Consider the following 26415-nt stretch of genomic DNA (forward strand, 5'->3'; position numbering starts at 1 on the left):
AGGCCTAATGGTTTTCCGGCTCTGTGGTTAGCCTTTTTGTACACTTCTGTCCGTGGTTCGTCTTTCTTCTGGTGAAACTTTCATAAAGTTATCATTCTACTTATATTTTTCATCAGAATTGTTTTTCTCTATAACTATGCCCTCTGTTTCTAAGAAAAAGCGGAAGTGCTTTTCAGAGTTCACAGTGTCTTTCAGAGTTGGCAATTTCTAGTCAGAGAGCCCATTTTGCTTTTTCAGCAACCATTTTAGGTCTTAGCTGTACTGGCCTTGCTTTAGCCTGCTACTGCTGTGACAGGGAAATTCTCGGGGGTCTTCACCTGAGCTTACAGGACTTTTTCTCCCCCTCCTCACTTAGATTTTAGCTAAGTCTTGGAGATGGTTTCCCTTGGGTGACTTATAAATAAATAGAGCACCCTAAGTATGGGCCGCAAAGTGACCTACTGGTTTAGAAACTGGTTGAGTGAGTGGTAACCAAGAGTAGTGGTAAAGGATGCTCTAGTGGTGTATTGTAGAGAATGGTCCTTAGTCCCATTCTGTTAAACCTTTTCTTTTCTATATAGTATTATGGAAGAGTTGTTGGGTAAGGTTTGTCTGTTTGTGGATGATACTCTGGAGAATGTGGGCAACATGAGAAATGTAGTGTGTGTTGAAAAATGGTCTAGAACTTGGCAGTTAAAATTTTAATACTGAAAAAATACAAGGTCTTGCAAAAACAAACAAACAAACAACCAACCCAAAGGGAGAGAGATAGTATTTTTTTTTTTTTTGGGGGGGGGGGGGGCTGAAGATCTGTGCACAAAAGAAGAGTGGATCCCAGGGGTGATGTATCTGATGATAAAGCAACTAAACAAGTGGAAACAGCAATAGCAAAAGCCAGAAGGATGCTCGGGTATATAATAATAATAATTTATTTCTTGTATACCGCCAAACCAGTAAAAAGTTCTAGGTGCTTCACAGCAAGATAAGGCTGAACATCCAGCCGATTTACAATACAAGAAAAGCTATTTCTAGAAGATACATAATGCCTATAGATTAAAAGCATTAACATTAGAACACTTAAGTTACAAATTTATCAAATAGTTGTGTTTTTAGTAATTTTCTAAAATTATAGTAAGATGGAACTTCTAGCATAATTTTGCCAAACCAGGTATTCAATTTAGCTGCTTGAAAAGCGAGAGTTCTCTCTAAAAATATCTTAAAACGACATAATTTGACAGGAGGGTATGTAAATAACTGGACTTTATGTGTAGGCTTGTTTGAGTATAGGAAAAAGAATTGCTAGGTGGAAAAGGGTGATAGTACTTCTGCATAAGTTTCTGATCAGATCTTATTTGGAATACTCTGTACAGTTCTGAAAATTGCACTTTCCAAAATATGTTAAACAAATGGAATTGGTTCCGAGGATGGCTTTTAAAATGATGATCACTGGAAGAAATATGAGATGGGAGAAATTAGATGAAGACATTTAAATACCTTTTGACATAAAATACACAGGAGGCTAACCACCTTCAATTGAAAGAAAGCTCTGAAGTGAAAAGAGCATAGGATAAAGGTGACTTGGAAGAAATCTAAGAAAATATTTCTTTATGGCAAGGGTGGTGGCTGCATGGAATGGTGAAGAGGTCTTTCTGTTTTCCAGAAGGCATGGCACAAGCACGGAGGATCTTTAAGGAGATGAAGATATTACAGAGCTTAATAGCTGGTAAGGATGGGCAGACTTGATAGGTGATATGATCTTTATCAGCTGTCATATTCCAAGTTTATTTGATATACCACATTGGCGAAACATCTATGCGGTTTACATATGATTAAAGTATATCTAAAAATAGAATAAGAAATGGAACTAAACAATTAGTTGTACAGTAAATAAAAATAAAGTTAAAAGGTTAAATATGTGCTCCTAGCTTCAGATTAGTCCTTACAAAGTCCTGCATTGATCAAGAATTTGATAAATTGTCAATCAAACGCATCCATGTATGACTGAACCTACAGTATTTCCACGGCTTGATATTCATTTTTAGGTTTAGTAGCAATTTTAAAAATCTGTTTTTATTTTTTAATAATGTTTTTTTGTGACAGCCTTTTTTTTTAAAATTGCATTTATTAATGGTTATTTTAGTTATTATATTTTCCCTTGAGCTATCATTGTAAAGTAAAATAAATTAATTAGGGAAAGTAATGAAAACATGAACTAGGATATAATATAATACATTTTCTTAATACAGTTTAGGATGCTTTATTTTTTTATGCATGTGTTGAACAACTTAATATTAGATAGAAATGGTAGTGCTCTGTTTCTTTGTTTTTGTCTAAAAGAGGGAGTGAAGGAAAATGCCCTTTTTTTCCCCTTGGCAACAGATTTTAAAACCAAAATGCAAATTACTTTCACAAAGTGCCCAGTTTCCACTTACCAGTGTAGCTGCCAAAGCCTTAACAAAACTCTACAAAACTGACATTTTACTTGAAAATGGTGAGTTGAATTTTGTTTTTCTGCACCAAACCTCTAATTACACAAATAAACCAGATCAAAACAATGTTCACATCAAAGCTAGCACAGTTTCCATATAATCTAATGAAATTTGTACGACATACAGAATGCAGTTGAGCAGCTGCCAGAAGCATGCATATAAACAACCCTGAGAGATGAGATTTGTCAGAGTCACTGCTTGGAACACAGTAGCCATTCTTCTACCACCAATTCCACAAACAAAAGCATAAAGCAATAATGGCTTCTTGCAAAGGAAGCAATTAGTGCAATTGGCTATTTTCCGGTTTTAGTTAGAGGGGGGCACCATTATTAACGGTTCCAGTTAGACAGAATGATTAGCATAAAAAATTCATTACTGCATACATTATAAAAATGTTATTTATACGTGTGCAACTTTTCTAATAGAGTGCACTTGGAATGATACTTTCAGAAAGAATAGCACAAACTAAACAATAAGAAAAGAGAGAATTAAGAAAAAAAGAGAACTTTCATAAGATAGAGAAGCTGATAAATCAAAACCTGTCCCCTTGCTTCTTTGGTCTTCAACTCAACTGGAAAAATTTTCTGTTGGTTTATGACACCATGAGTTTAAAAAGTTTATTCTCTTATATTCGCCTTTTTTTATAATGCCTTGCCCAAAAACTGATCTTTTATTACTCTACAATCCCCCCCCCCCTGTAGATAACACCAAACTTGTTTCTCTGCAAAATCTAATATTTGATTTCTGTTCGGATACGATTTGCCCCATTATTTTAGGAGACTTTAATATTCACTTTGACAACCCTAACAATTCGTACTCTGCTGATATGATCCATTTCGTTAAGACATTAGACCTGGAACTTCTTATTAGGGAACCTACACATTCTTCAAAACATACTCTTGATATGATTTTCACAACTAAACTTCAATCTCCAACTTATTCATTACCCCAAATTACACCAGTACCATGGTCTGACCATTATCTAATTGTATTTAATTGCTGCTACTCTCATCACGCAGAAACAATCTCTCCCTCTGCATCTTCAAAACAGTTTACTTATAGAGACTATTCCAAACTGGAAATCTCTGATATCTTTCCTTTCTTTAGCCCCTCAACAACCATTCCTAACTTTAGCTCTCTGAATGACCAATTATCTTTCTGGAACTCTTCATTAGAATCTTGTCTGAATGCAACAGCTCCTTTAATCTCCAAAACTATTTCTTTTCGTAAAATACATAATCCATGGTACTCAAGGGAATTATCATTAATCAAAACACAACTACGATCTCTAGAAAGAAAATGGCGCACATCTAAAACACCTGCTAATTTACAACGGTATAAAGAACATGCTCATTTCTATAAAACTAAAATTAATCAAACTAAAAAAACTTTCTATTCTAACAAAATCAATAAGGCCAAAAACAGCTCTGAGTTATTTTCGATTCTTAAATCCATTACGCCAGAGTCTAAAACCAATAACAACACATCTGAACCTACTCCCAAAGCACAAGATTTGGCCGATTATTTCTGTGCTAAAATTGTGCATTTACGGAAAACCTTTGCTCTACAAAAAACTGATGAATCTTCTCATTTCAAAGCTTCATCTGTTATACCAACATCCAAATGTTCGAATTTTAAACTTCCATCCCTTAAGGAAATAGAAGGCATTTTTCAAAGAATTAAATTAAAAAACTCTCGTTTTGAACTTATTCCACCTTTTTATTTGAAAAATTTTTTTTCCTGCTTTGGTTCCTTTATCCACTCACTTATCAAGAATAGTCTTCTAACAGCTACTGTCCCTATTAATTGGAAGAAAGCTACAGTCACTCCCATACTGAAAAAATTTAACGCCAATCGTAATGATGTATCTAATTATCGACCAATTTCTAATTTACCTTTTTAGCAAAAGTTACTGAAAAATTGGTTTTTGAACAGTTATCGGATTTTATTGAAACTTCTAATGCTTTACATCCCAACCAAACGGGATTTCGGAAACACCACAATACTGAATATTCAATGCTAGGTCTTATAAACAATATTCATTATTTTCTTGATCACCACAAGTCGGTTGCCTTATTCTCCTTGGATCTTTCCGCAGCCTTTGACACTATAGATCACACTTTGTTACTTAACCGTTTGGAATCTTTTGGTGTCAGTGGACAAATCCTAAACTGGTTTAATTCTTTTCTCTCTGATCGTTCTTCCATTGTTATTATTAAAGACGATCACTCGGCTCCTTATACTACATCTTTTGGAATACCCCAAGGTTCTATTCTATCACCTCTCCTATTTAATATCTTTCTCTCCCCATTACTCACTATCTGCCAATCGTTAGGTTTCACCTCATTCTCATATGCAGACGACATCCAACTTCTTCACCCGTTTGATCCAGAAAAGGACGATGACATTAAAGAAATTAATAGTAAACTAGAAAAAATCAAAAACTGGCTTAGCTCCAATAAGCTATCTCTGAACCTACAGAAAACTCAAACAATGATATTTACTTGGAGAAAAGACATTGTTCCAATATCCCCGTTTTTACTTGATAATTCTCCAATTGCATCAGTATCATCATTAAAAATCTTAGGTGTAATTATTGATTCTAACTTAAATTTTCATGATCACATCAATCAAATTGTTAAATCCTGTTTTTACAAACTCCGTCTTATACGTTCTATTTCCTCTTTTTTAGAGCCCAAATCCATTAATATACTTACTCATTCTATGATAATATCAAAACTAGATTATTGCAACTCTCTACTCTTCAATATACCACAAAAAGAAAAAAAGAGGCTTCAAATTATCCAAAACACCGCAATAAAATTAATCCACAAAGCAAAAAAATATGACCATGTAACCCCATTACTGATCAAATCCCATTGGCTGCCCATTAACCACCGAATCACTTTTAAAATAGCACTACTAATCTTTAAGACTATGGCATCTAATGAACCACAATTTATATCCAAAATGATTATTCCTTATCAGTCTTCTCGATCCCTTCGGTCCTCATCTCAAGATCTATTATCAGTCCCTTCTCTAAAAATAGTAGGCACAAGAAGAAACAAAATGTTTTCTGTTTTAGCACCTCAAACTTGGAATGCCCTGCCCCTCTATATAAGAAAAGAAAAAGACCTTAATTCCTTTAAAAAATCTTTAAAAACCTTTTTATTTAAAGATGCTTTTATTATTTAATGATTTAAAACTCTGTTTAAAAAATAATTTTTTTCATGTTCAAACTTTTAATCTTCTAAATATATTCTTTGCCCCTCACCTATGTGTTTTTTACCTTTTATGTTTCTTCCTTCTTAGATTGAGAAAATTGTAACTGTGCCCCTTTTTCCCTAATGTACCTAGTTAGTGATGTAACCCCTAAAGTTCTAACACTGTATGTTATAAATTTTTTTTTTTTTTAACAAATTGTTAATAATTTCTGTTTTTTAATAGCGTTTGTTATCTTATATGATATTTTAAACTGTACATCGCTTAGAAAGTGTTATAGGCGATTCATCAAATAAAATTGAACTTGAACTTGCCTAATCCTGCCATTATAGCAGCAGACTGTCTGGAACTTAATAGGCAGTGGCGTACCTAGGGTATGTATAAACAACACTTCCAATGGGAGACTGGTGTGGTCAAAAGATGTTATAGCACTAAGAATGTACTGCAGAGGCTCAGCTCAAAAAGAAGGAAAACGCCTCAGAAAAGGCCCTACCACCTCCACAATAGTGGATCTCAAAGGTGGTTAAGCGGTAACCTCATAGGTAAAACCTTCTTGCAAAAATGAGCAATTGAATCAAAATTTGTGCTTCACATAAATAATGAATTGAAGATAGAAGCAAAAATACTACTTATCTTAGAGCTGATCGGCACACCGACGGAGGCCAGCGTTTCACCGACAGGCTACATCAGGGTGTGACCCGACCGATCAGTCTAAACAAGAGCGAATGCTAACGCTTCAAAAAGTCCAAAAAATGGCTCCTAGGGTATGTGGCATACCTAGGGTATGTGACACCCGGGGCCAATTGTTTTTTGACACCCCTGCCATCATTTTTGACACCCCCCTATGTAAAAAAAAAAATATATTTTTAGTAATGTTCTCCCAGGTGCACGTACCAAGAGGGGGGCGGTCCATTCCGGGTGCAAGCCATGAGGGGGTGTTCACGGCTTTGGAGTCATGGTCTGGGAACTTCTCTTCTCATGGCCCGGTGCCAAGGCTCTGAATAGTCCCCGTGGCCCAGCATGTTCCCAGCCTTCTGTCCGATGGTCCTTTACCTTCTGTGAAGCTGAAAAAACTGCCGGCCTTGGCAGTGATTCAGCTACATTGCCCGCGGCTCCCCTTCTTGCTTTCCGTGTCTGCCTCTGCCTCAATCCACCCGGATGGAAACAGGAAGTTGCATCATTGGCAGACACGGAAAGCAGGAAGGGGAGCCGCGGGCGATGTACCTGAATCACTGCCGAGGCCGGCTGTTTTTTCAGCTTCACAGAAGGTAAAGGGCCATCGGACAGGAGAGAAGGCTGGGAACATGCTGGGCCACGGAGACTACCCACAGTCTTGGGACTGGGCCGTGAGAAGGGAAGTTCCCAGACCATGACTCCAAAGCCGGGAACATCCCCTCATGGCTTGCACCCGGAGCGGACCGCCCCCCTCTTTGTACACCACTATTAATAGGTTCCACTTTTTGTATTGTGGTTGAGATTCCCTTCACCCCAAGTGCTGTGAGCACTATATTTATCAAATTCCTAGCCGATCCAGAGAGCAGAATCTGTTCCCATGTCATCCGTATAGCAGCATGACGTGCTTGTTATAACGTAGCCTAAAATGCTGTGTATATACAGAACCTGGAGGCATAGGAAAATGATTTTCCAATAGTTGCATATTATCAGAGATTCATCATCTTCTCTTAAAGTCTAAATTTGGAGTGTAACACGTAAGGCCTGCAGGCTTTTTTCAGCCCATTGCATTTATTTAATCGGCCTGCTAGTCGTGCTTTGAATTAAGGGGCAGCTGGGAAAACTAGCCATTTTTTTGGAACTCTGTTTAAAAAAAACAAACTGGACCATGTACTTTGTAAATGCATTTATGTTTGTTTCCTTTGTATTGTGTGTTTTGGAAACTTAATAAAAAACTTTTGAACTCTAAAACTCAACCCAAAACAACCCACCACAATGGTAATTGTTCTGTTAAACTGCTTTTGTTCTTGCCTCTGCAATAATGAAGGCCTTTCTCTGGAATGGCTATAACTGGGAGCAGAAGACAAAAGAGAAGGGTGAGAGGGATGTCGCATTCTTAGTGCTTCCCATAAATGTCTCGAGATCAACAAGTCTGCTGCAAATTAATCATTTCTATAGTGCTACTAGGCATATGCAGCGCTGTACACATTACATGCAGGTACTCATCTCTGTCTGTAGTTCAATCTAAGTCACAGTAGTAACTGGGGCTCCTACATTCTGCTTATCACAGACTGATCCAAGTTTATTTAGGATTTAATAGCCCGCATATCATAGATGCAGTAAACTAAACTGTGAGGGAGAAAGGGACGAACTACAATCTTTGATTGGAAAGATGGATGAGATAGTACAAGAGGGAGGGCTCTGTATCCAGTTGGTATGTTCTGCTATCTTAAGCTAAAAAAGATAGGATTGGAAGGATCAGGTATATGCATCTGTGAATAGAAAAGTTTAAGGTTGTTTTTTTAATTTGTCTAGGGATGCTTGTAGTTTCAGGTGGGCGGGTAGAAGGTTCCAGAGCTCAGGTCCATAGGCTCCTGCTGAGCTTTGCTTGGAGCTTGCTTATTTAATATTTTGTGATGGTGATTTGTGAATAAAGTGTGGCTTGTATAGTTTGTAGCTACTGTTGCCTGGAATAATGTGCACAGACTTGAGTGCTTCAGTATGGAGTAAGTAGCAGTACGTAGTAATGTTTGGGGAGTTTGTATGAATGTTGACAATTTTTGTTGTTTGAAGATTGCTTCAAGTACCTGTGTCAAGTCTGGTTGTAACTGAAATGTTTACCCATTTTCTACATAAGTAGTTTTTAACCCAGTCCCAGGGACCACCTGGCCAGTGAGGCTTTCAGGATACAATGAATATGCAATGGAGCAGTGTTTCTCAACTTCTTCAAGCCACGTACCCCTAAGCCTAACAAATACTAACCAAGTACCCCCGCTCAAGCTCCACCCCAGACCCCACCCCCATAATAATAGTACTAATTGTAATGCAATTTCTTCCATCCATTTTTCATATACATACAATATAATCTATAATAATAAAACTCTAGAGCGCACATGCGCTGTTCAAACTTCGTGATTCCTGGCGCTGTGAGGTGTGCTTCTGTGCCAGTCCTCACGGTGCCTGCGCTAGCTGGAGGCACGTGTGCCAGCGACTCCTCCCTCCTGGCTCAATCGTCCTCCCAAGGCGAGAAGGACAAAAAAGTTTCGTCTCCACAGGGGGATTTGGCGCTCGCGAAGGGCTGCGTCTTCCTGCCTCAGCCTCTCAGCTGGCGCGAGCGCTGTGGCGCAGCCAAGTCCGCCGCTTAGTAAACATAAATAAAAGGGCTTCACCGCCGTAACCAGGCTCCGCGCGGACAAATGAAGAGTTAACGCTGCCCAAGCGCCGCCCCCTGTCGTCCCCGCTTAAAATGCCGGAGGGCTCGAGTCTTGCAGCGGTCGATCGCTGAGCCGTCGATTTCTCACCAGAGGGCGGCGTGACGCAAGAGTCAATGTCTGCTTGGGAGGAGGCAGGAAGGCGGCCAAGGGTGGTGAGTTGCAGTGGACCGGGGGGAGGAAATATCGCCAGCAGATAGGCCAGGCTTGGGCGCAGGAGGGACGCAGGCAGGCTGGCTTCAGGGGAGGGGTGGGACAAAGGCTGAAAGACAGTAAGGGGGACATAGGGAGGAAGGAAGGAGAGAGAGGCAGAGAAGGGGTGGGGGTTGTAAGCAGAAGAAACACAGAAAGGGGAAAGACAGGAGGCAGATGCTGGACTATGAGAGGTGCAGACAGGGGGGGAGGGAGACCCTGAGGAAAAACAGAGAGATGGAAGATCATAACAGAGGAGGAAGAGAGAGACAAAGAAAAAAACCCAGACAGACAGACATCTCTAGCACCCGTTAATGTAACGGGCTTAAAGACTAGTGTTATTATATGATGGTAACCACAAAATTAAAAAAAACACAAAGCACACTGTACACAGAGAAAATAGAGGTCAAAGCAGATGACTTTAAAATATGCAATCAGTACCAACTATAGAGCAAAATATAGACAGCAGATATAAATTCACAAAACTGACACATTTTGATCACTAAATTGAAAATAAAATTATTTTTCCTACCTTTGTTGTCTGGGGATTTCATGAGTCTCTGGTTGCATTTCCTTCTGACTGTGCATCCAATATTTCTTTCTTTCTACCTCATGCACGCTTCCTCTCCTCCGGACCCCATTCCCTTCCCCAACCAACATCTCTCTCTCTCTCTCTCTCCATGAGTTCAACTTTTCTTCCTCTCTTCTCCACCCCTATTGGCAATATGTCTCCCTCTCTTTCTCACTGTCCATCCGTCTTGAGAGATCCAGGCATTTCTCCCACCCCCCCTCTAATACCATATCCAACATTTCTCCCTCTCTCATTCCCTGGATCAGGTGCAGCATTTTTCACTACTGCCCACCAGCCCCATGCTCATTTCTCCTTCTATCACCCCTCTCCAGCACAATGCCACATTTCTCCCTTCATCACTATGTCCAACATACCTCCTCCTTGCATCCCCTTCAATCCGCCCTTTCCACCACCATATCCAACATTTCTTTCTCTCATCCTTCTATTCCCCATGCATCTCTACCTTACTCTTCTCTCTTTATGCCCAATTTTCCTTTCTTCCTTTCCCCATGTACACCATCTCTCACTCACACACTCATGCCCATCAATTCTCCTTTTCTGTTCCCTCCCTTCTGTGTCCAATGTTCATGGCACTTCCCTTTCTTCTGTGTCTAGTTCTACCTGCCTTCAGGCTTTGTCCCCAAATTAAGTTGCACACTGGGGAACCCTGCCTGTCCACATTCCCCCCTCCCCTGAAGCCAACCCGTCCACAGAAGCCGCAGGCACTACTGGGGATCTCTGCCTGCCCCGTCCTGTGCTGAAGCTAGTGCTGGGGAACCCTCCCTCCCTGCCGGCCTGCTACACCACCCCCCACCTCTGAAGCCAACCCTGTTACTTTGTTGGAGCTGGACTCGCTCCACCCTCCCCCAGCAGTAACTCCGTGCAGGGACGGCGCGTGCAGCGATTCACATGCTTCATGTGGTTGGCCCACAAGCCTTCCCTCTGACACCAATTTTGACATCAGAGTGAAGGTTCCGGGTCAGCTACACTGAATGTGAGTTGCTGCCTGCGTCCCTGCACGGAGTGCTGCTGGGGGAGGAGGGAGCCAGTCTGGCTCCAACAAAGTAACATGGTCGGTTTCGGGTTTGGGGGGTGGTACAGCGGACCTGCAGACAGGCAGGCAGGGAGGGATCCCCAGCAGCGGCTTCAACAGTGGGCAGGCAGGGAAGAATCCATGGCAGCGACCAGGCTGCAATTTTGGGCTGGTCTCATAGAACAGGGGTGCCCACACTTTTTTGGCTTGTGAGCTACTTTTAAAATGACCAAGTCAAAATGATCTACTAACTATTTATTTATTTAAAAATGTATATACCGCATATAACTATGCGGTTTCCATATTACATACATACGGCCTCTTTTACAAAGCTGCGCTAGCGGCTGCCGTGCGGCAACAGCCCTGAAGCTCTTTAAATCTCTATGGTCTTCAGGGCTGTTAGCGTGGCTTTGTAAAAGAGGCTGATAGAATCTTGTTTCCCTCCGATCATCACATATAACATAGGCATGTCAAGACAACATCGTTAATCATCCCTGTTATAATAAAATTAAAAAAAACCCACAAAGCACACTGTTTGCATATAAAATGTTAATTATCATTTATATTCGGGGTTTTTTTCAAAGAGGTCAAGGCAGATGACTTCAAAATGTGCAATATCACCTCAGTAACAACTATACAAATATACCCCCCCTCCCCTTTTACTAAACTGCGATAGTAGTTTTTAGCACAGGGAGCTGCGCTGAATGCCTATCGCTGCTTCCGATGCTCATTGGCTCCCTAAGCTAAAAACTGCTATCGCAGTTAAGTAAAAGGGGGCCATAGTGCAAAATATAGACAGCAGATATAAATTTGGACACATTTTGATCACTAAATTTAAAATAAAATCATTTTTCCTACCTTTGCTGTCTGGGGATTTCATGAGTCTCTGGTTGCACTTCCTTCTTCTGACTGTAAATTCAGTATTTCTCTTTTTTTCTCTTTCTTTCTGCCTCCTGCATGCTTCCTCTCCTGCAGACCTCATTCAGTTTCCCAACCAACATCTCTCTCTGTCCCTCCATGAGTCCAACTTTTTCTTCTTCTCTCCCTTCCCCCTTCCCTTTCTTTTTTTCTCTCTCTCCCTGTCCTTTTTCTGTCTTTCTTTCTCTCTCCCTGCCCTGCCCTCTTTCTGTCTGTCTCTCTCCCTGCCCTCTTTCTGTCTGTCTCTCTCCCTGCCCTCTTTCTGTCTGTCTGTCTGTCTTTCTCTCTCTCTGCCACTGCCTCCGATTTCTCCCTGCTTCCCCGACACATGCCAATTGGAGAAAATGGAAAATTTGATGAGAGCAAAAAATCATAGGATTTTAAATTTTCCTATCTCTCACTATTTGGCTCCTATAGATCTGAGGATGTATATGAAGGATGTTTTGCAATATGCTAAAGTGGAATCATATGAACCTGAATCTTTATTACATCCCCAGGAGTTCTAATAATGTTGTTGATGAAGGAGAAATTGACCACTTGGTTTCCCCAGACAGTTTAAATATTTCTCAGTTTTTAGAATCTACGTACTACTTTGTTGGTTACATTTAAAACAGAACTGGAGAAACAAGTTATTCTTAAATTGTACTTTGATAGAAAGCAAGCTTTGTTCTGTGGTCAACAACTAAGAATATTTCCTGTTAGACGCAGTTTCAGAGGAAGCGGTTCCTATGCCTTAAACTTCAGGTTCTGGCAATAGGAGCTGAATTCTTCCTTAAATGTCTATGCAAATGCTTGATATCGTATGGAAAAGATAAATACACATTTGTGGATCTATTTTAGAGAGTTTTCTAAAAGATAAAGTTTTACCTGACAAGGTTTCAAAAACTATTACAGTGGTTGATGAAAATAAGTTTAGGCCTTTTTGCCTGTTGGTGATATTGTTTTTTGATAAAATTATTTTCAATAACTTTTTCAATATATTTAATTGTTCTTATCTTTGTGTTAGGTTCTAGGCAGTCTCATTAATGTGGACCAGATCAGCGATACAGTTGCATTTTAATTTATTTCTTCTGAATATTTTTTAGGTACCTAATTTTGTTATGTATGTAACAAATATAAAAATATATGATAATATAAAAAAAAGAAATGGCATCTGACGCAAACTCAGACAGCCATGTGAAAGCTTTCTTAAAGAACTGTCTTGCAGATCACCTGGATCGATATTTTACAATTACAGACACACACTTTGCCGCAAGGTTGCTGGGTCCAAGACTGAAGAGTCGTTTTAGATCTGATGACACTTGAAGGGCAGAACAGCGCCACAAATAGACTATGGACACTGACAGCAGACCAGACTGTAGTTAAGGTGTAGCCAATTGCTGAACCACCTGCAAAATATCCAAAACAATAAGAATTAGAGGCACTTTTTTGGAGACTTATTCAAGAGCCAGGAAACAGATTAAGTAATCAGCAAACTGGATACATACATATTGAGCTCAGACAAGGATTTATGTTCATCTTATGTACCTAAGCATAGGTCTCGTGTGGCTGAAACGGACACGTGTTGCCTGTTCCCTGTGTGGAACTCCTACCACCAGCACATCATCAGAATGTTCTTTTTTAGTTGCAGGACAACTGCCAGGAACCATAGAATAGAGCTGAGCTTTGGCACTCTGGATGGTTTATTACTTTTACATATTTTGAGAAGATTTAAAAATTGATAGCAGCTCCAGTGGGGATGGTAGTACATAAAGCCTAGGGTGGAGAAACTTTTGAGCCCAGGTAGTACTTCTGAGGAGCTGGGGATTATATGTTGGAGGTGAGGAATTTGAGATATATACTGAGTTTGGTATATATCTTGGTGAGAGTTTGATTGCTGATCCTCACAAGAATATTTATATATAAAAATTGAGTGCTGTTTGGATAAACATCTTAAGATTATCACATACTATCACACCCAAGTCCCGCTCTACTTTTGTGCACAAATTTTTTCACCCCATATATTAGGGGTCGACAACCTGATGACAACCTTTGAACCTTTGAACCATTTGCGTTTTCATCTCTCAAACATCTTGATTGGAAAGTAATATTCTTACTCTGCATCACATCTGCCCATTGAGTTGGTAAACTTCAAGCACTTGTGTCAGATCCACTTTACACAACATTCTATCATGATAGGGTGGTTCTTCGCACTCATCCAAAGTTCCTATCGATGGTCATCTTGGAATTCCAGTCTATAGTTCTCCCTGTCTTCTTTCCAAGACCACACTCACCCTGGTGAAGCTGCACCGCCACCCATTTGACTGTAAATGTGCACTAGCTTATTACTTAAATTGGACCAAGTCTCATAGAATTTCTTCTCAACTGTTCTTATCATTCAATCCTAAGAACATAAGAATAGCCTTACTGGGTCAGACCAATGGTCCATCAAGCCCAGTAGCCCATTGTCACGGTGGCCAATCCAGGTCTCTAATACCTAGCCAAAACCCAAGGAGTAGCAACATTCCATGCTACCGATCCAGGGCAAGCACTGACTTCCCTCGGTCACAAGAGGGCACCCGCTCAAACTTAGAGGAGGGAAATTTAGTGGTGACACCAGGAAGTATTTCTTCACAGAAAGGGTGGTAGATCACTGGAACAGACTTCCGGTGCAGGTGATAAAGGCCACCAGCGTGCTCGACTTTAAGACTAAATGGGACATCCACGTGGGATCCCTACGAGGGTCGAGTTAAGGAACTAGGTCATTAGCATTCAGACTTAATGGGGTGGGTCAATAGAGTGGGCAGACTTGATGGGCTGTAGCCCTTTTCTGCCGTCATCTTTCTATGTTTCTATGTTTCCCCCATGTCTTTTTCAATAACAGTTCTCTTGTTGCCAGTTGCTCCAAGTCTATCTCCACATGGCTAGCTGACTGTATCTCCTTTTGCTATGCTTGGTTTGGGCTGATGCTGGAGAGTCATGCCATTGCACATAAAGTAAGAACAAAGGCAACTTCAGTAGCCCATCTACATGCTACTCCCATTGAGGACATATATAAAGCAGCCACTTTACACTTCACCTTCACAGCCCATTACTGTTTGGAGAATCATTCCAGATGGGATAGTCGTTTCAGCCAAGTAGTTGTACAAAATTTATTCTCTATTTAGATGCCAACTTCCTTCCAACCCTTTTTGGTTTCATCAGGCTCAGAATTATGATCCTGGCAGCTAGGGAGTCCCACATGTGAGAATATGCTGCGTGCTTGTCCTGGGATAAAGCACAGTTACTTACCTGTAACAGGTGTTATCCAAGGATACAGGCAGATATTCTCACAACCCTCCCACCACTTCCCTTAGTTGACTGCTTAGCTGCCTTTTTTTTTTTTAACTGTACTGATAGTCCAGTGAGCCGATGTTGAGCATGAAGACACTGGTGCATGCACAGTACGGGCAATCTTGAAACTTTTAAAATTTTTAAAGTGACAGTACACTTTATTACTGTCCATATTGGGCTCTGTGGATGACATCACCCACATGTAAGAATATCTGTCTGCTGTCCTCAGTTAACACCTGTTACAAGTAAGTAACTGTTCTTTCAAATAAATTTGTATCCAGAAGAGATCATAATTCATTAGAGATGGAATTAAAACCTGAAAAAAGAGATTTGGGCCCCCTTTAATGAAGCCACATTAGGATTTTTTTTAAATCACCAGTCACTGTGGTAAAAGCTCTAACACTCATAGAATTTCTATGACGCAGCTGCTGCCCTCCCCTCCCCCCCATAAAAAAGATGGTATAGATTCTTGGGATTTGAGATTATTTTTCATTGGTTGGGTGTCTGTTGTTACCTGGTCTAGTTCCAAAGCTAGAGGAAGGCTGGTTTGGGGATATGGTTTTTAGTGAAGACTTGATGCTTTACTGTTTAGGTTATAGTGTCAAGCTAAAATCAACCTTTATTCTGAAAATGGAATGTGTCAGGATATGATATGTGATTTCTCCGTTTTCTACTATTTAGACTATCTCTATTTCTAGGGAACCTTTTGACTTTTACCAGAATTTGTCTGCTAGAGCAATTGTAAAGAAATGAGAAAAAAAAGGCAACTTTATGTCTGAAAGTGGCAGTATAAATTAAGATTTTTTTCTGAGGTCTGGTAGCTGCTGTATCTTTATTTTTGAGACAGACCTTTTCTTTTGTTGTTATTCAAAAACATATTTTGATTTCAGTTTGCTCTCATTTCCTAACAGGGCTGTAGTTGCATACTTTTTTGCATGAATGCTATATAACCTGTAGAGGCTGCATGAATACCTGGTTTCTATTTTGGACATTCTTTCCTCAGAGAGGAAAAGCAAAAAGAATAGTGTGACTGTTTGTGTTTCCAGAGGACGTTGAAATTGGGAGCTGATATTTCCTGAATAGTCGTACTTAAAAATAAATAAAATTAAAAAAGCAGCTTTTGGCCTAGCAGTTTCCTTCTGCTCTTTTGGGATCCCAGTTAAGTTGAAACCAGCCTTTACTGGAGCTAGACACTATTTGTATTTAACTACTTTTCAGTTCCATAGCATTAAGGCAATATATAAAAACAAAATGCAAATAAAACAATAAATAAAGGTAAGCTGACCTATCAACCATACAATAAATATTCTTCTCCTCTAACCTCTGTCTGTCACATTGCAGGCGTTCAGGTTCTAAAAATGTCAGTAAAGATCATTACCTCCAGGTAAACAACTACATAGTGGCCTGCTGGATCTTCTGCTTAAGGAGTCACATACTTCACAATTGCTGAAGCATATACATAATGTTAAATATTTATTTAACAAATTTATATCCCGCTTAAAACCTAAGTGGGTTACAAGAATACATACAATTCAAGTAAAATCAATAACAACAGACAATGATATCATATAAATTGCTCATCTTGCATTTTCTTCTCCTTATTAGACAATACTTCACAACTGTTAAAAAAACCCCACAAAAAAAACAACCCAACCCCCTCCCAAACCTTCCACAAATAGGGATTTTAAAAAAAAACTTTTAAAAACACTGAATGTTATCCACCATCCTCAACTTCCCAGGGCTTTGTGTGTGTGTCCATGGCTGGGCAGTGTGGACTTTCAAGCTCGACTGAAACTTGCCCCTACCAATACAGTATTGGCAGGGGCAAGATATTCTCATTGAAATCTGTAACAAACATATCCTTGATCCAGCCTGCAAGTGCCATTGTTGCCAGACTAACTAAAGTTTGGAGGGAAGAAACCTAGCTGCCTGTTAATACTACATCCATTCCTGACTGCCATGATGTTAAGGTCTCAGGCTAAGGAAACAAGGCCAGGTTTCCCACATAGCAGCTCTCAGATGGTGGGCCATGGCTCATATATACCCAGTGAGTGAAAGGGATGAAGTCAGGCAGATGAAAAAAAAATTCAGCTTTCAGAAGATGAGTGATCTCTCATACACGTGCAATGAAATGACATTTGCTGGAATAAGAGATGGAGATGTTACAAGAAGGCAGAATCAGAAACATGAAATAGGCCTCTTGGGGCAGGGAGCATAGTCCTGCCATCCATAACATGGGAAGTTGTGCCAGGCAACTGTTTACTACTACTGCTATTAAGTGTCTGGTCTCAGAAACTTATTTCAAAGCACGGGATTCATATGATCCTTTCTATTTAATGCATTAAAACAGTAAATAAAGCAAAGCTACTTACCTATAGCGGGTATTCCCTAACACCAATTCAGTTGCATAATTAAATCATGTGATCATGTGATATGCTTGGATGTCTCTTATATAGTTTTACTAGCTGATGCCCCGGCGTTGCACGGGTATTTAATTATAGCAATAACACAGTAAATGGATTGAAATAAAGATACTTTATAGTGGTGAATGAAATTATTTTTTTACAGCTTTATAAAAAGTACAATATTCAAATTATAATGTGAAATATTTGACAAAATGAATACAATACAACTAACACAAAACTTGATTATAAACAACATTTTTAGTTTCACCTCCAGGAGCAAGAACATATAAATTCTTGAACCCACCCTTGATCAAGCAACATAGAGTTGTCCATGGGAAAAACAGGGGGATCTTAAATCCACTCCACAGTATGTAATAGTCTGTCCCTGTGATTTGTTGATTGTGATAGAGAATGCAAGTCTCACTGGAATTTGCAATCTCTTAAACTGAAAAGGAAGATCTGTTGGAATAAGTGGCATCCAAAAGTTTCAGTATTGATTTAAACAACTCAATATGTGGAAACTCAGGTTGAAAAGAAACTCCATGCAGATTTTTCCCCGGTTCAGAATGGAACCTGTGTTCCTAGTTCAGCATATGTGAGTACTCATGTAATGTAATAACATTATGAACTGGGGTGCATGAAGGAAACAGTTACAAACACAGTTAGAATATACAAACTCTATATGTATGGTGTCCGTGGTAGAATAGAAACGATGTCCCTAGTGGTTATAGTGTCATAGAAAGTGTTTTATAGTTGGAATTACTGTGAGAATGGCAGCTTTTTACATTTTTTCCATTGACATGAATGGGTGAAATCTGATTTTCTGTTTGTAGCTCTGCCCACGTGTGCAGGTGCGAGACCCCCAGAACATATCACCCCAGGTAGTGAGAGATCTGCATACCAAGTTACGTTCAAATCGGTCAAGTCGTTTTTGAATTACTGTGAGAATGGCAGCATTATACATTTTTTCCATTGACATGAATGGGTGAAATGTGATTTTCTGTTTGTAGCTCCGCCCATGTGTGCAGGTGGGCCGCGAGACCCCCAGAACATATCACCCCAGGTAGTGAGGGATGTGCATACCAAGTTTCGTTCAAATCGGTCAAGCCGTTTTTGCGTGATCGCGGCACATACACACACACATACATACACACATTCATACCTCCGATTTTATATATATATATATAGATAGAAAGGCCAAAAGGTCTCTCCTACTGTACATATAGAAGCCCAAAATGTCCCCTTAGTTCTAATAACAGCTTTGTCTGGGGAAGAACTTCAAAACAAGGGAACTGGGAAGGTTTGTGTGATTTAGTGAATTAGTATCTTAGAAGTGCTTCTCAATCCAGTCCTCAGGGCACACCAATCCAATCAGGTTTTCAGGATATACATAAATAGTATTCATGAGAAATTTGCTTCCTTAGTGGTATGTAAATCTATCATATACTGTATATTCATTATAGATATCTTGAAAACCTGACTGGATGGATGTGCCCCAAAGACTGGGTTGAATAGTATGTACTTAGAGAACCACTATTTATTTTACTTTCTATTATTCTTTCTAGAATGTTGCCAGCTGGGTGGCATGAAATATTAGCCAGTTTCGGGCATGGAAAGTACTGTGCAGTGTTAGAACATTTTCTGTAACATTGGTGAGGTGGTTGGTAAGCTCAGTTGGGTGATGCATCCATTCATAACGTCTTGGGAAGAGCCTTTTAATTTTTACAAAAGCCAGCAGTTCACCCAAATCATACAAGTGGGATTCCTTAGCCTAGGACTCAGTAATAAAAGGGGATATGACTATCACCGAGACAATCAAACAGGAAATACATGATTTTTCAAGATAACACATCTTTTTTCACCCCCCCCTTTTTTTTTGTTCCAACCCAATGAAAATTGGAGAAGATCGTACAAAATATATAAAAAATGTCCATGGGGGTGGGGGCAAAATATCTGAGAATGGAATGGGATGAAAATTACTTATTTATTGAGATTTATTAACCAACTTTCTGATGAGATTCACCTAAGGTGGTGTACAGCTTGACATAAAACTTATAATTTTGTTAAACAGCATAACAGATAAATTTGAAAATTGCAAATGGAATCCTAAAAATGGAAGTAACATGATTTCCTTAGCAACAGCAGCAGATGAATCCAGAGACCAATGGGATAGCACACATCTACTAGCAGGTGGAGAAAGAGAAACTGATTAACAGGTGGTCCTATTGGCTGGCACACCTCCTGCATCTTCAGTATGCTCTTTCTCCCAGCGGGTGATGGTCGCTATTCAACTAGCTCCTGAATTCTGGCTGTGACTGGAAAATTATTTTCTCCCGTTGAGGTTTCTCTTCGGTGAGACTGCCATTCTATTTCTCCTGTTGAGGTTTCTCTTCAGTGAGATGGCAATTTTATTTCTCCTGTTGAGGTTTCTCTTCAGTGAGACAGGGGTGTCTGGCTGAACGGTGCCGGCTTTAGGGGTTATACCTGGGCCCCCCCAGGTCCCTGCCTCACCCTCCCTCCAATGATAAAGGGTCTGACTGGGTCTCAATTTTTCTTCTTTCCCTTCAATGTAAAAAAAAAAAAGAGACCACAGTGACTATTAAACAATTCTGTTCTCATAGTGCTGAGCAACCAGCATCTCCCGCACTATCAACAAAGTTGTGAATATATGTTTTATTTGCACTTCTTTTCTGGTTTCTGGTTGTGGTGGAGCTGCGGGTTCAGTGTGAGTCTACAGAAGGAATATGTTTTTTTATCAAACGCTATATTTTGTAGAGTTGTGGAAATGGTTTAGTGACTGACAAGTAATTACATTTGTATGAAGTTTATTCAGTAAAGGGCTTTGGGTGTATGGATAGAGAGCTCTGTTAACGGAACTAGTGCCTTCCTGCGTGTTGTAGGCGCACGTTTTTTTTCATACTCTGGCAGCAGTGCCACAGCGGTAGTGGGATTTCTCTCCGAGGTGGACTCTGCTTGGCAGTTCCTGCAGTTGGGTGGAGGTAAATATTTGGACGGCTCTGGGTGTGTTCTTCATATAGCCGGTTCCTGACTGAGCGCAAGAGGCGTGTGCTTATTTTTGAACGAAGCAGCATTTATTTATTTCTCTCCAATGTTCATTTAAAGCATTTTATACCATGACGGTGGGAAAAATATTTTAATGGTTGGCTCCGAGTAGGTTTTTAATGCATTGTTGATAGAGCCAGCTCATTTCAGCATGAAACAGGCACGCGCTTGGGTCTCTGGCACTAGCGGGAGCACCGCAGCGTTCATGGAGTTTATTTTGCAGTTGACTTAGGTCACTATTCCGCAGCTTCCCTGTTTTCGGGGTTCTACACATCAGGAGTGTTTCAACAGTTTTTGCCACTGTTGCGGTGATATACCTTGTGTGTGTGTTTCCCCACTCTCTCTTCTTGAAAATACTTAACTACTTTAATTGCAACTGTACTGTTATGCCTCACGGTGCTTAAGAAAGAGATTCTACCTTGTGCTCAGCCGCCCAATCTCGTTTTTTTGCCATTGTGGGTCGGCAGAAGGCAAGTTGCTGTACAGTGATGTCAGCGGCATGAGAGTACCCTGTGTTTCATACGGGTATCTTCTTGTCTTTCTCAGTGTCTCTGAAGGGTGAGTCTATGTAGGTTTAGAGGTTTTCTTATTCTTTGTGCCTCTATGCAGCGCTGTTTGTGTCTGGTAGCACTATAGAATTGATTCTTGAACTGTCTTTTCTATTTCTAGTGTGCCAGAGACTAAAAGTTTCAAAGCTTCTTGCACATATTTCTCAGGTCACCATCTTCTCATGGCACCTGCTAGACAGTCCCTCAAACTGGCAGGAAGAGCTGTGTGACTCCTTCTAACCAGGAACAAGTTACCTATTCTCCCAAACCCACAGAGTAGCAAATGCTATGTGGCTGTTGGAATCATCCCTGAAGCTCTCTTTAGGGATGTGAGCTTTATCTGATAACAATTAGAATGCAGATTGTTTCCCATGGGGTGGTCAATGCAGCTTCTAGATTACATCTAGTACGTCTTCACTTTTAAAGGCAGTAAGTTTTTGGCTAACATTACATGGAGTTAGTACAGTTTTCAGAATTCCAACATACTCCATCTTACATCTCAAAGCTGGATTTTTTTGTGGGAAAGTTCCTTTCTTCTTCCAGAATTTACAGCTCTTGTCCAGCCGTTCCCCGACTGTCTGCTTTTCATTCTGAAGGGATCTTCACTTCCTCTTGTAACTTTATGCTTTCTCATGAGGGGGGAGACACTATGATGTTAGGTCAGGGGGCTTTGGGCATTTTTCAGGATGCTTGCATCTTTGAATCCTCCTCCCATTTCAGATTCTTTCTTGGAATGACCATGTATTGAGCTTCCAAAGTTACGTTCATGCGAAACTCCCTTTTAAGTGTTACTGGTACTCGGGGCAGTAGTTTTAGTTCTTCCGGAACTAAGGAAAGTTATTCCATTTACTTCATAGTGCCTAACGGTGGCTGGAACTCATTCTTGTAAATTAGTTTTTCAGAGTTAGACACTTCTGGAGAAAAACTGTGAGAATATTTACAATTTCCCTATGGTCACCGAATTTGCACTATCTTCGCTTAACTCTCATTGAGCAGCGCTATCAGTTTTGGCAGATGCCATTTGGCCTAGCCACGGCTCCATGAACATTTTAGAAAATGAGGGCAGTAGTGGCATTTTGGCGCAAACAGGAGATTCACATACTTTCTTTCTTAGATGACTGCTTGATTAGGATATCTTCCAGCCAGGTCAATTTGTCAGACACAAACGGGTGATTTCTTTTATTTGAACTTCTTTTCTTCAATTCTTTGGATGTGAATCTTCAAATTTCTAAAGAGCTCTTTTCTCCTATATTGGAAGCTCAGTCTCAGAAGCCATGTTACAGACACTGGTTAGAGAATTGGGTTGTTATAGATGCGACCGCTAAGCTTATCGCAGCAAGGGATCTCCCTGCTGTGAAATGTCTAGCGGCTGCGGTTGCCAGTCCCCCCCCCCCCAGAACGAACGCAGCAGGAGTGATGCCCATTCCCTCCTGCCCGGAACCCCTCTGTAGATTGCCAGCACGAGGGATGCCCAATCCCTCCTGCCGGAACCCCGCCAGCTCCCCCTGTATATCACTGGCAGGAGGGTGCCCAGTCTCTCCTGTTGGAACCCCCACTCCTCCTGTAGATTGCCGGCAGGAGGGTTGCCCAATCCCTCCTGCCAGAACACCCCCCTGAATGAAACCAGCAGGAGGGTGCCCAATCCCTCCTGGCAGAACCCCCCCCATCCCTCCTGTTGGAAAACCCCCATTCATCCCCACTCTGTAGATGGCGCGACCTCCCACTCTTCCCGGACCCCAACCTTTAAAGATGGCAGGCCAGATGGGCATTGTGGGATGCATCGAAGTAGGGGCGTAAAGCCCCACCCATAAAAGGAGCCTTAGGCACCTGGGCCAACTGGAATCTTCGGTAGGCCCTATGTGCCTAAGGCCCCGCCCATAAAAGGAGTCTTAGTTCACCTGGGTCTACCAAAGATTCCGGTTGGACTGTGCCTAAGGCCCCTCCTCTGGTGCATCCCCTCATTCCAACCGAGGCAGGCAGGCCTGCTGGCCGGCCGGAGAGAAGACCCGGCCAACCATCTTTAAAGGTTAGAGGGAGGATCCGGGGTGGGGTTTATAGGTTAGAGGAGTAGGGTGGGGGTTGGTTTTACAGGTTAAGGGGGGGGGGGGTCAGGAGAGGGGAGGGGGAGGGGAGGGTACCAGCAGGAGGGATTGGGCACCCTCCTGCCGGCGATCTACAGGAGGAGGTGTTCCGGGCTGGAGGGATTGGGCATCCCTCTTGCCATGTTCATTTGGAGTGGGTGGGGAGGGGGGGTGTTCTGGGCAGGAGGGATTGAGCATCCCTCCTGACACCCTCAACTAGCGGCCACAATGGTGGCCACTAAACTTGTCATAGCAGGGAGATTCCTTGCTGCGATAAGCTTAGCAGCCGCGTCTACTTACAATGTAGGCCAGCATTTTGCTGGCATACATTATACGCGTCTCCCACTGAACTAGGGAGACGCGTACAGCCTCCTAGTTTCACCTAAGGCTACTTCCGTGGCAAACTACACCCACGCTTAGCCTTAGGCGAGCTTAGGTGGCATGTGGGCCTCCCTAGGCTCCTCCTATGTAGGCAGCCTGCCTCTAGCTTTTTTTTTTTTTTAATGTGCATCCCGATTGGCTAGTTAGACAAGCAGTAGGACGCCTACTGCTGCTTACAATTGGAGTGCCGTTTACAGAATACGGCCCCTAGAATGTATGAGCAATTGCTCATGTGAACGTAAGAATAGCCTTAGTGGGTCAGACCAATGGTCCATCAAGCCCAGTAGCCCGTTCTCACGGTGGCCAATCCAGGTCACTAGTACCTGGCCAAAACCCAAGGAGTAGCAACATTCTATGCTACAGATCCAGGACAAGCAGTGGCTTCCCCCGTGTCTTTCTCAATAACAGACTATGGACTTTTCCTCCAGGAACTTGCCCAAGCCTTTCTTAAAACCAGCTACGCTATCCGTTCTCACCACATTCTTTGGCTACGTGTTCCAGAGCTCAGCATAGAGGGAACATAACTGTAATTCACCATGACAACTGTAATTCACCATGACAAGCCAAGTGTGTCAGCAGTTTCCCTTCAAGTGATCCTCTGATTTTCATGTACAAGTTCGGCAATCTTTCTCTTGTGAGTCTCGTGTGCTGCTGTCACAGGTTGTCCTCTTTGTTTTTGATCACACACATTGGCCCTTCCTGGCCCACAATCTTTTACATTTTTTGGCTCGGTGACACACAGTATTCACATCAGTCATAAATAATCTTCATGTGATGGTGAATTCCAACTGGAGGAACTCCTTCAACAGTCAGAAATTCAAATCGCAGCATGTTGTTTAAATTGCACTGAATGTTCACTGAATGCTTCCATGTCGGAAGCAATAGCAAAACAGCATCTTCACATAGAAGATGTCTCGCCAACTGAGGTGAAGGAAGAGATTTCAAAGGCTATCCTGAAATAGTTGGAGCTGGTGCAAGCATTTTGGATTCACTAATGTACAGAATATTACAGTAGTGTAGAAGTGCTTTACTGTGGTCAAACGTTCCTTTTAAATATATGAAGAGAGATTTTGTAGTTACAAAAGGTGATAGAAATGATTTTTAAAGGTTGTTTGAATTGCAAGGTCAAAGTGAGTGATTTATAGCAATTTTCCATGATTCCTGACCTGTGATTTTAGAGGACATTCTTACTTCTGCAAAGGTACCGTATTTTAAATTCAGGCATTTGTCCACTTGTCTTAGGAACCCAAAAAGTCTGTTGAATTCAGGTTCAGGCAGCCGATGTATTAATTGATATGAATAGCTGCACATCATCAGCATAGATATAGACACAAAATAATATCAACAAAAGCAGCTCAGCTGAATAGCTGACAATATGGTTCCCTGTGGTACCCCAAATTTCAGTGCCCAAGGTTAAGATGTGCTGTTACTGAACAGAATTGGTCATTGTCTGTTTGACAAATAGGATTTGAACCCTGCGAATATGAACCATCGATAACCTGTCTACCCACCATAAAAGCAAAATATAATCCATAGTTGCTGTTGAGAAATCCAGCAACGTTAGTATCAAGAATTATCCCTTGTGGCCGTTTCTGTGGAGATCGTCAGACAGGGATACAATAATTGTATCTATTTCAGACCTATGTCTGAAGCCAGAGTCTAACCAGTTTTTTTTCTATTTGCTAGTCATTGAATGCAGACAGCCTGTTCTATAAGTTTTGCCAGGAAAGGGATGTTAGGAAATGGTTGGTAGTTTGAGCTTGAGGCCAAGGAAGCTGTTTCTAGAGGGGGCACATTTCTTTTTTAGTGTTGGCAGCTGCCTATCCACAAGAGAAGTTACTTTTGTGGCCTTTCAGTGAGGCCTTTGCTTGCTAGCTGTACTATATTTACTGGGCAGAGGTTGAAAGGGTAGGCCATTGGTATAGGCCTTCCAAGATTTTTGATGGTATCCTATGTTACCTGGTTGAATAAGTGCCAGATGGCTGTGCATGGAGGGGAGGGGTGGGGGAGGGAAGAGGAGGAATGTTCTTTTCCTCATAGTAGAATGTTCAATAGAACTGCCTGTGGGTCCTGTTGGAGACCTTTAATTGAGATGGCAAATTAAGTGGCAAAATCATTTCTGGATGGTTATGACTTGGAAGGCAAGTTCTGTTCTGGGGATTGCAGGGTTAACTTGTATTTTTATTTTATCTTATTATTGTCTGCATAAGCATATGTATCATACTCAATATATTCAAATACTTCAGAAGGTCAAAAATAGATGCCTTGGATTCTAGACTTCTGTGTCCGGTGTCCATCTCATCTGAGCAAAAAAGTAGGTTATATGAGTACAGTATCTGCTTTTTTTGCACGATTTCAGCTACGCACCGATTCATAGCCTCTGTTGCAACATAAACTTGTTCTGAAATTATGGCAAATCCAGTGCAAATCGTAACCTGTTAACTGTATACTATGTATGTCTAAGTAACTCTTTGAGGGCAACGGGATAGAAAACAAATTAAATAAATATGGTCTAAAAACTTAGAAGAAAAACAGTGCCATATCCATACCTACATACAGCATACCCAAACCTAATAGTGGAAAAGATAAATAAATACAAGAAGAAACAAACCTTTTCTCAATTCCCTGTATCTTTAGAAAAGAACCCTTCTTAATTATGCTACTGAATTAAAGGCTTTGGAGCCCCATGTGCCGTCCCTCGGACAATGAGGGAACTCTGATCAGTCAGTCGTCTAAGTAAGTTCAAGTTCAAGTTCAGTTTTATTTTGATTAATCGCCTATATAAAACTTTCTAGGCGATGTACAATAAAATACAAGTTATAAAAACATAATATCATA

At 41.0% G+C, this 26415-nt stretch overlaps 1 protein-coding gene across 7 annotated transcripts in view; it reads left to right on the plus strand.

The window, feature by feature from the left end:
• Positions 1–26415, plus strand: part of APC (APC regulator of WNT signaling pathway) — a 344325-nt gene that overhangs the window by 47619 nt on the left and 270291 nt on the right. For 2 of the 7 annotated variants that reach the window (XM_033929104.1, XM_033929107.1), the window contains exon 3: positions 1640–1702. The exons of 3 other annotated variants lie outside the window; for them this stretch is intronic. The gene's annotated coding sequence lies outside the window, so the exon portion shown is untranslated. The remainder of the gene's footprint in view (positions 1–1639; positions 1703–26415) is intronic. 2 more of the 7 variants (XM_033929106.1, XM_033929109.1) reach the window with 1 other exon arrangement.

This window comes from Geotrypetes seraphini, chromosome 1 (assembly GCF_902459505.1).
Source record: "Geotrypetes seraphini chromosome 1, aGeoSer1.1, whole genome shotgun sequence".
Lineage (NCBI taxonomy): Eukaryota > Metazoa > Chordata > Amphibia > Gymnophiona > Dermophiidae > Geotrypetes > Geotrypetes seraphini.